Source organism: Saccopteryx leptura, chromosome 6, assembly GCF_036850995.1.
Source record: "Saccopteryx leptura isolate mSacLep1 chromosome 6, mSacLep1_pri_phased_curated, whole genome shotgun sequence".
Classification (NCBI taxonomy): Eukaryota; Metazoa; Chordata; class Mammalia; order Chiroptera; family Emballonuridae; genus Saccopteryx; species Saccopteryx leptura.
The window spans coordinates 2831114-2840142 of NC_089508.1; positions in this window are offsets into that span (position 1 = coordinate 2831114).

Consider the following 9029-nt stretch of genomic DNA (forward strand, 5'->3'; position numbering starts at 1 on the left):
GAGAGGGGGTGGGGGAGGTGAGGGGCACAAAGAAAACCAGATAGAAGGTGACAGAACACACTTTGACTTTGGGGGAGGGGTATACAGCACAATCAAATGTCAAAATAATCTGGAGATGTTTTCTCTCAACATATGTACCCTGATTTATCAATGTCACTGCATTAAATTTTTTTTTTTTTGCATTTTTCTGAAGCTGGAAACAGGGAGGCAGTCAGACAGACTCCCGCATGCGCCCGACCAGGATCCACCCGGCATGCCCACCAGGGGTCAATGCTCTGCCCCTCTGGGACGTCGCTCTGTTGCATCCAGAGCCATCCTAGCACCTGAGGCAGAGGCCACAGAGCCATCCTCAGTGCCCGAGCCATCTTTGCTCCAATGGAGCCTTGGCTGCGGGAGGAGAAGAGAGAGACAGAGAGGAAGGAGAGGGGGAGGGGTGGAGAAGCAGATGGGCGCCTCTCCTGTGTGTCCTGGCCGGGAATCGAACCTGGGACTCCTGCACGCCAGGCCGACGCTCTACCACTGAGCCAACCGGCCAGGGCCTCACTGCATTACATTTAATAAAAAGAAAAAAAAGAAAAATAGACTTAAAGAGAAAAAGGATGGGCTTGGTAGGGCTCTTGGCAATACAAGAGATAGCTTGCAAAAAGCCAGCCTCCACCCCCCTACCTACTTTATTTATAGGGCAAAGTGAAGTCATTAGCAAATCAAAGAGATCATTAAAACAAAGTCACATTTCCAAGGCATCCCAAGAATTGAACCAAGTGCAGAAAACCCCCACCCTACATAACATCTTCACTTCATAAAACAAATGATTAAAAGAAACTGCCTCCTGACCAGGTGGTGGTGCAGTGGATAGAGCGTTGGACTGGGATACAGAGGACCCAGGTTCGAGACCCCGAGGTCGCCAGCTTGAATGCGGACTCATCTGGTTTGAGCAAAGCTCACCAGCTTGGACCCAAGGTCTCTGACTAGAACAAGGGGTTACTCGGTCTGCTGAAGGCCCACGGTCAAGGCACATATGAGAAAGCAATCAATGAATAACTAAGGTGTTGCAACGAAAAACTGATGATTGATGCTTCTCATCTCTCTCCGTTCCTGTCTGTCTGTCCCTATCTATCCCTCTCTCTGACTCTTTCTCTGTCTTCCTCCTTGAGGGCAGATCCATCGCTGCCTACCTTCTCCACTGGTTTCTTGATGCCCTGACCACTAGCTGATGCAGCTGGGCCCTTTGGACCCCTCCCTGGCATCTGGCCATGTGGCCACCAGCACAGGCCACTCTGGAGCTGATCTCCACTCCCCCACCACACATGTACACACACGTAAACACACATAAATACACACACACACAGAGTGCACTCAACACATACACACACAAACACACCCACTCATGGGTGCACTCTAGGATTGGGCGGCTCTCCTCATCTATAAAAGGAGAACATTTGGTGTATAAAATCTTTTGTCTCCAAGCTAACATGAGAGCCTGTCACATCCAGCCCTCTGAGAGGGCCATCATCCTGGACTAAATGGTTCTAAATATTATACCGTCTTGTTCAAAAACTGTTTACAGAGACCTCCCCTTGTGCCGCGCTGTACTGCATTCTGGGTGCACAGAGACAACAGCGAGAACATGTGACGTCTTCTTCTTGGCACCGTGATGTACTTGAAGGGGCTACGCCGCTCAGGGGCAGACGGATGCCTGGCTCAGAGGCGGGGCTGCCGGCCAAGGCAGCGCCCTTCCTCCCAGTTGCTAAGCCGCCATGAGTGTGCTCAGCGCTTGACTGACCCCTCTGAAAGCTTCCACCGGAGGATGTCATTGCTCCAGCTGTGAGCGGCCCCTTGGACATGCTCCTTGGGTCATCCTGCTTTGCCCCACTGTTGCTGGGAGCCTCGGCTCCAGGTGTTGTCTGTGACCCCCCTGGAATGTTTCTATGCAGAACCAAGGGGGTGCTCCATCGCTCTGAGGGCAGCAGGACCCTAACTAACTCCGTGCCATCCATCACTGCCCAAGGACACTGAGAGGGATCCCCCGCGGCCTTGTCCCCAGGGAGGAGGATAACAAGCAAACCCACAAAGGGGTCTCGTCCTCCCAAGGTTTGGGGCCACAGCAGCACAGAGGGCAAGAGCCCAAAATTACATACACACACTCCCCCTTCCACCTCGGGGTGCCCTGCCCGCCCGGTCTGCGGTCATAGCCACCTTCTAGGGAGCCCACCCCACCCCGCCCCGTCCTGCATCCCCAGCAATCTGCTTCCCAACCTGAGCGCCAGCCCCCCCCCCCCCTGAGCTGGCTGGGGTTGGAGTCACAGTTGAGGAAAAGTGCACCTGTGAGGTCCTGGGAGCTGGGCTGAGGCAGGAATGGTGGCCTGGCCACTGCAGTCCTCAGCTTGGTCCCAGGTGTCGTCGTGGGCCTGGGGGGCGAGAAGGATCACCTGCATTATTTAAATTGGTTTTACATCTTTTATTGTTGTTGTTTTTACTGGGTACATATCGTTGAGTATGAACACAAAATGATGGTCATTTTACAAGTTCTAAAACCACAGTTCAGAGGGATATGTTCTGTGACACGGGACGTGGTTCTAGTGGGTCTGTGACACGTCCTATCATGTCGTTCTGTATAAACAAGCCCATCAAGAGCTTCGGTCGTGCAGGAAAGTCATGCGGTCTGCTTTTATGGGACGTATCCAGCCTCACAGAGCAAGAAGACAACCATGTCCAGCCATAGAAGCCGGGAGACGAGGTGTCGGGAGCCGATCCACTAGTGCTGGCTAACAAGGTCACAGCAGAAGAAGATCCACAACTGCTGGTTGACAAAGTCACAGCAGAAGAAGACCAATGGCTGCTGGTTAATAAAGTCACCGCAGTGAAGACTAACAGCTGCGGGTTGACAAAGTCACCGCGGAGGAGAGGCACAACGATACTTCCCCCTTTTGACCTTTTTGAATTAATCTGGCCTTATATCCCCCCTTTTCTGGGTGTGTGCTATCATTTATGGCACAGGGATAATAGTACCGTGCTTTCCCTGTAGATTCATAGTAATTTCTTTGGAAATGAGACAGAGGGTGTGAGTTCCACAGAAAAGCCTGTAAGCCCCTTGAACTGGGCTCATAGACATAAGAGGCTGGCTATGATATCCCTCATAAAGGGTTAAGTTGGTAGGAGAACTTCTTTTTATTAATCATGTTAGAAAGAATAGATTGTGACTTATGAATAGGTAGGAAACAGTAGCTATACACAGAGCACCTTTCAGCCTTCACTTAATTCATCACTTTTCCTCCTTACTTTTCCTCCTTAGCCTTTTCATGTAGTAAAGTAAAGAAACTTTCCATTCTTCTTGCATACCTGACCTGCAGGTGGTGGAACATTCTGAGAAAAGTAAAGTTAAAACTTAACTAGTGTACGAATATAGTAAAAAATAAAATTTGATTAGACAATAGCATCATAGGTAAGGTAGAGTTGTTATTCAGTACTGACTTTTTAGAAGTCTGTTCCAACATTGTTCTTGCTGTTCAAGTGATTGTACTGTATAACTGTACTTTGAATGACTTACCACCTGATTTGTAGATGTGAGAATAGTGATACAAAAACAATGATTGATCAATGTATTCTGAATATCATGTGATTGTAACTTAGTGTGTGTGTGCATAAAAGGAAAGCTAGACCAGCATTTGGTAGAGATGCCTGGCAGTAAATGCTAACTGGAGAATAAAGAGAAAGAAAAGAATTCGGCTCTCTCACTCGATTCGTGCCGATGCCGTCTCTTCCTGTGGGACCCCTGGATCCTTCCCCCCGGGGCTGGACCCCGGCAACGAGGTGTCTCCGCCCTGTGCTGCCACCAGCTGCAGGGGCGTGTCACTTACCTCGTCTGCACCTGCACGAGGAGCAGATGACAGGAGGCGAGCTTCCAGGCCCCTCTGGCTCTCGTTCTCTCATACACACGGCACGTTCCGAGCTCTCTCCCAATTAATTGGCAGCGAGCTGCGTCTGTGAAACTTTTCAGAGATACCTTCCTCCTAGAAAACTGTCGGAAACCACAGTGACACCAAAAGGCTGATGGGAGAGTGCAGAGGGGCTTAACCCAGACTGGAATTAGGGCTTCCAGGGCTCTGAAGTCAACCAGACACGGCTTCTCATCCTGCTCTGCCCCTTGCCTGCTGTGTGACCTTGGGGAAGCCCCCTACCTCTCTGGGCCTCATTCACTTCACCTGCAAAGTGGACCTGATGCTCGTGACACTGACCACAGAGGGAGGGGTGCAGGTGAGAACACCACCTGAGCACCCTGGGCAAGCTGCCAGACAATTACTAAGTGCTTTGTAATGTGGTTGTTGTTGTTGTTCTTCTTCTTATTATTATTATTCTTATTCAATTTTCTGACCCGCAAAAATATTTTTACAGTGAAAACGCACGTCTGGCGTGGAGCTGCTCAGTCTCACCGGCTTGTTTGGCTTCTTGAGAAAATAAACAAAAGTGACTTTGTGGACACCAGAGGATGGACTAAAATCAAATAAACAAACGTGGCCCTGGCCAGCGCCCGGCGTGCCCCCCACACACAGCAGAGCGGCGAAATCTCAGACAAGGTCACTCAACCCCGTCAGTCACCTGTGAGTCCCCGGAGCCCAGAGCCTCACAGCCTGGGGGCAGCGGGGACCCCTGGGCGCCCAGGCACCCCTCGCTGCTCAAAGGAGGTGACGAAGGCCAGGCGGGAAGGGGACCGGCCCAAGACGGCACGGCAAGATTGCAGTGGATCGTTGGTCTGTTTCTTTAGATATCCGATATCACTCCCTGAACACGCTGATTCTAGAAGGAAGCCACTCTCCTCTGAGCTCTTATGGGAGGAAAATGCGGTTTGGGGAGGTTGCCTGACACCCCCCCAGGTCGTCAGGTTCTGCGGCTCGAGTTCCTTCCTTCCTTCTTCTTTCTGCTCTCGGGAAGAAGGCCTTTGCCCTGCGCTAGCTGTTTCCCATCAGTCACTTGATGGGGGAGACAGGAGAGCCAGCTCCTGGGCCTTTCGGCTGCTTCTCAGAGAACCTCTCCGACTTACCTGGTAACAGCTGAGCGTGTGTGCAGCCAGCTCACCCCAGAAGTCCCGCGGGAAGCTGCCCTGGTCGACGTGTGTTCCCCCAGGATGCCCAGCCAGGTCTGCCCGTGGCACAGGCACCCATGGAACCCACCACCCTCCAGTTTTCCCAAAGGCCCCTCCCCGGTGCCTGCAGTGTCGACCATTCGGATGAACCCAGAAGGCAATCCTGGGGACAGATCTGCGTCCCGGCGTAGAGACCCTTTACCGTTTCTTTCTCATTAACTGGGTGCAGGGACAGCGACTGTGCCGGGCAAGGGGGTGCACCGGGGCGGGCACACCTGGCCCCTGCCTTCCTGGCCCATGCGAGCCTCCAGCAACCGCACAAAGCACTGCCTGTGATCCCGGCAACATCAGCCATGGAGGAGGATCACGGGATGCCTGTCCTTATTCGGGCTGCAGAGGCCTCCTGGAGCAGGCAGCGTCTCAGGTGAGGTAGCAGCTGAGCAGGGAAAAGAGGGAGGGAGGGAGGGTGTGCGGGCAGGGGGAACCTGCGTGGAGAAAGGTCTAGTGAGGAGAGGGGTGCGCTCTCGGTGCATTGACCAATGACAAGCGAGAGGAAGCTAGTGCCCACCAGCAGGGAGGGGTGCAGAGCAGCACAGGATGGGGCGGGCCGGTCCAGGCCTCCAGGCCTCCCTCCAGGACGATTTGGCCTGGCAAAATCACCGATGGAGCAGAGGGATGTGTGGACACCGGACAGTCGGTGTTCAGGTGGGTGAAGCTCGGAAAGCCGCTTCCTGCTTCCCCATCAGGGTCTTCCCCCTTGTGACGGGGACATTGGGGAGCTAGCCTCGATCTTGGCCACCATCTTATTTGTTGTCCCGTGTAAGGTGAAGCTGGCTGCCTTTGTGCCCGGTCCACTTCCCAGGGTGAGTGCAGGTGCTTCGGGTGTGATGGATCACACAGGTCTGGTCGCTTTCTGGACCCACAGGATGATGTTTCTAAACCTCCTAGGTCATTTTTCTATATCTCTATCATACTCTCTGGTAAATAGGAGAACCATCCAGCAACCACAACAACATGCTCCAAACAACCTTTATTTTGTAGTGCTGATCTAAGTTAATACAGTTAGTGCCAGATGGAACTTTTGCAACGTAGAGCTCTCAATAAAAGAATGGATTCATTTTGAATTTCCTTAAGTTAGGTGAAACATTGTTTTAAAAAATTTATTGATTGATTTTAGAGAGAAAAGAAGGAAGAGAGAGAAAGAGAAACATTGACCTTGTTCCTGTATGTGCCCTGACCTGGGATTGAGCCGGCAACCTCTGCAGGACAGTACTCTAACCAACAGCCAAGGCTAGGTGAGAGATATTTTTCTTTCCTCAGGAATGGACTCCCACATTCAATATTCCCAGCATGACATTTTGTGCTGTTATACTTGGTAGGTAAAGCTTAGCTATTCTGAGTGTTTATGGGCTATGAGCCTGAGTTCTGAACTCCTTTTAGCTCCTAAAACAGCTTGTATGTTTGAGGTTTTCATGAAGGAAGCAGTCTTCTGGCCTAGGTCATCCACACACCATATTCTCTTGCTAGATATTTACAAGATTTTGACTATTTTTAACACAGATTTTTGCTGCCTTAAAACCACAGTCAGAACTTCAAGTCATAGCTGGTTTCTTTCACTGAGCATAATGTCCTCAATGTTCATCCATTAATGCTCAGTGAAAGAAGCCAGTCACAAAAGAACAAATATCGTCCCTGGCCAGTGGCTCAGTGGATAGAGCATCAGCCCCAGCATATGGACATCCTGGGTTTGACTGCCAGTCAAGGCACACAGGAGAAGCAACCATCTGCTTCTCTCCCCCTCTCTCTGCCCCTTCTCTCCCTCTTCCCCCTTCCACAGCCAGTGGCTCCATTGGTTCTAGCGTGGCCCTGGGTGCTGAGGCTAGCTGAGTTGGTCAGCCTCAGGTGCTAAAAATAGCTTGGTTGATTTGAGCATTGGCCCAAGACTGGGTTGTGGGGTAGATCCAGTTGGGGTGCATGCAGGAGTCTGTCTCATTATCTTCCCTCCTCTCACCTAAACAGATATTGTGTAAGTTTACTTACATATGACGTTGGTAGAATGGGAAGATTCATAGAGACAGGGGTAGAATGGTCAGTGTGAGGGCCTGGGGAGTCAGTGTTTAATTGGGCCAGAGTTTCAGTTTGGGAAGATAGAAAAGGTGGATGGACAGTGGTGACGGTTTCACAACAGTGTGTATTACCTAAGGCCACTGAACTGTGCACTTGAAAATGATTAAAGTGGTAAATTTTATGTTATATATATTTTACCACAGTAAGATTAAAATCCTGCAATAGCCCAGGTGACTATATCTAAATATATCCAAAATAATAGTAGATATATAAAAATTTACACTCCTGCAGTTAATATGATGTTCATCACAAACATTTCTAACAATCATTTATATATTTATATGAAACTTGCTTCCTATTTGGTGCCTTTCTATATTTTCTTTTTCTTTTTGAAAGAGACAGGGAGAGTCAGAGAGAGGGACAGTGAGGGAGAGACAGACAGGAAGGGAAAGAGATGAGAAGCATCAATTCTTCATTGCACCATCTTAGTATTTCATTGATTGCTTTCTCATGTGTGCTTTGATGGGCGGTGGAGGGGTGGGGGTTTGGGGGGCTACAGCAGAGTGAGTAGAAAAAGTTTTTTTTTTTTAAAGAAAGAAAAATATAGCCTGACCAGGTGGTAGCGCAGTGGATAGAGTGTCAGACTGGGAGGTGGAGGACCCAGATTCAAAACCCCGAGGTCACCAGCTTGAGTGCCAACTCATTCAGCTTCAGCGCAGGGTCTCTGGCTTGAATGTGAGATCATAGACACGATCCCATGGTCACTGGCTTCAGCCCAAAGGTTGCTGGCTTGAAGCCCAAGGTCGCTGGCTTGAGCCTAAGGTCACTGGCTTGAGCAAGGGGTCACTCGCTCTGCTGTAGCCCCACCCCGGTCAAGGCACATATGAGAAAGCAATCACTGAACAACTAAGATGCCACAATGAAGAACTGATGCTTCTCATCTCTCTCTCTTCCTGTCTGCCTGTACATCTGTCTCTCTCACACTAAAAAAAAAAAAAAAAAAAAAAAGGCCTGACCTGTGGTGGCGCAATGGGATAAAGCGTTGACCTGGAAATGCTGAGGTCGCCAGTTCGAAACCCTGGCTTGCCTGGTCAAGGCACATATAGGAGTTGATGCTTCCAGCTCCTCCCCCCCTTCTCTCTCTCTGTCTCTCCTCTCTCTCTCTTTCTCCCTCTCCTCTCTAAAATGAATAAATAAAAAAAAAAAAGGTAGAAAATGTCTGTTATTTTATTATTATTTTTTTAGCAAGAGAGGAAGAAAGAGAATGAGAGGAGCAGATCTATTCCTGTGTGTGCCCTGACCAGGGATCAAACTGGCAACCTCTGCCTTTGGGACAATGCTCTAAATCAACTGAATCCAGCCAGGGCAAAGTGCCTGTCCTTTAAGAGAAAACTTCATTTGAAATTTTCTCTAAAGGACCCTGAAATCACAAGGCTGGTACTGAACTTCATTAAAAAAGTATGACAACTATTTTTCTCTATTGATTTGAGAGAGAGAGAGAGAGAGAGAAGAATCAACTCCTTGTTTCACTTAGCTGTTCCATGTAGTTGTGTACTCTCAGTGACTGATTCTCACACATGCCCTGACCAGGGGTTAACCCGTGACCTCTGGTGTGCCAGGTCGATGCTTTATCCACTAAGCCCCTGGCCAGGGCAACTTTTCTATCTTTTTCAAGTTAAAAAGTTTCTTGGCAAGTATAATCACAGCTCTCTGACTCATTAACTTTGAGCTAGTTTTTGTTATTGTTGTTTTAGCACTTTTGAATTATTAGTGTTAGGGAAGATAGGAATGATACTCCGCAGGGAAAAATGACTTAAATACATGAAATTTACTCAGCAACACAAGTGGAGACCAAAGTAAACTGAAACCACCCCTCATTAGC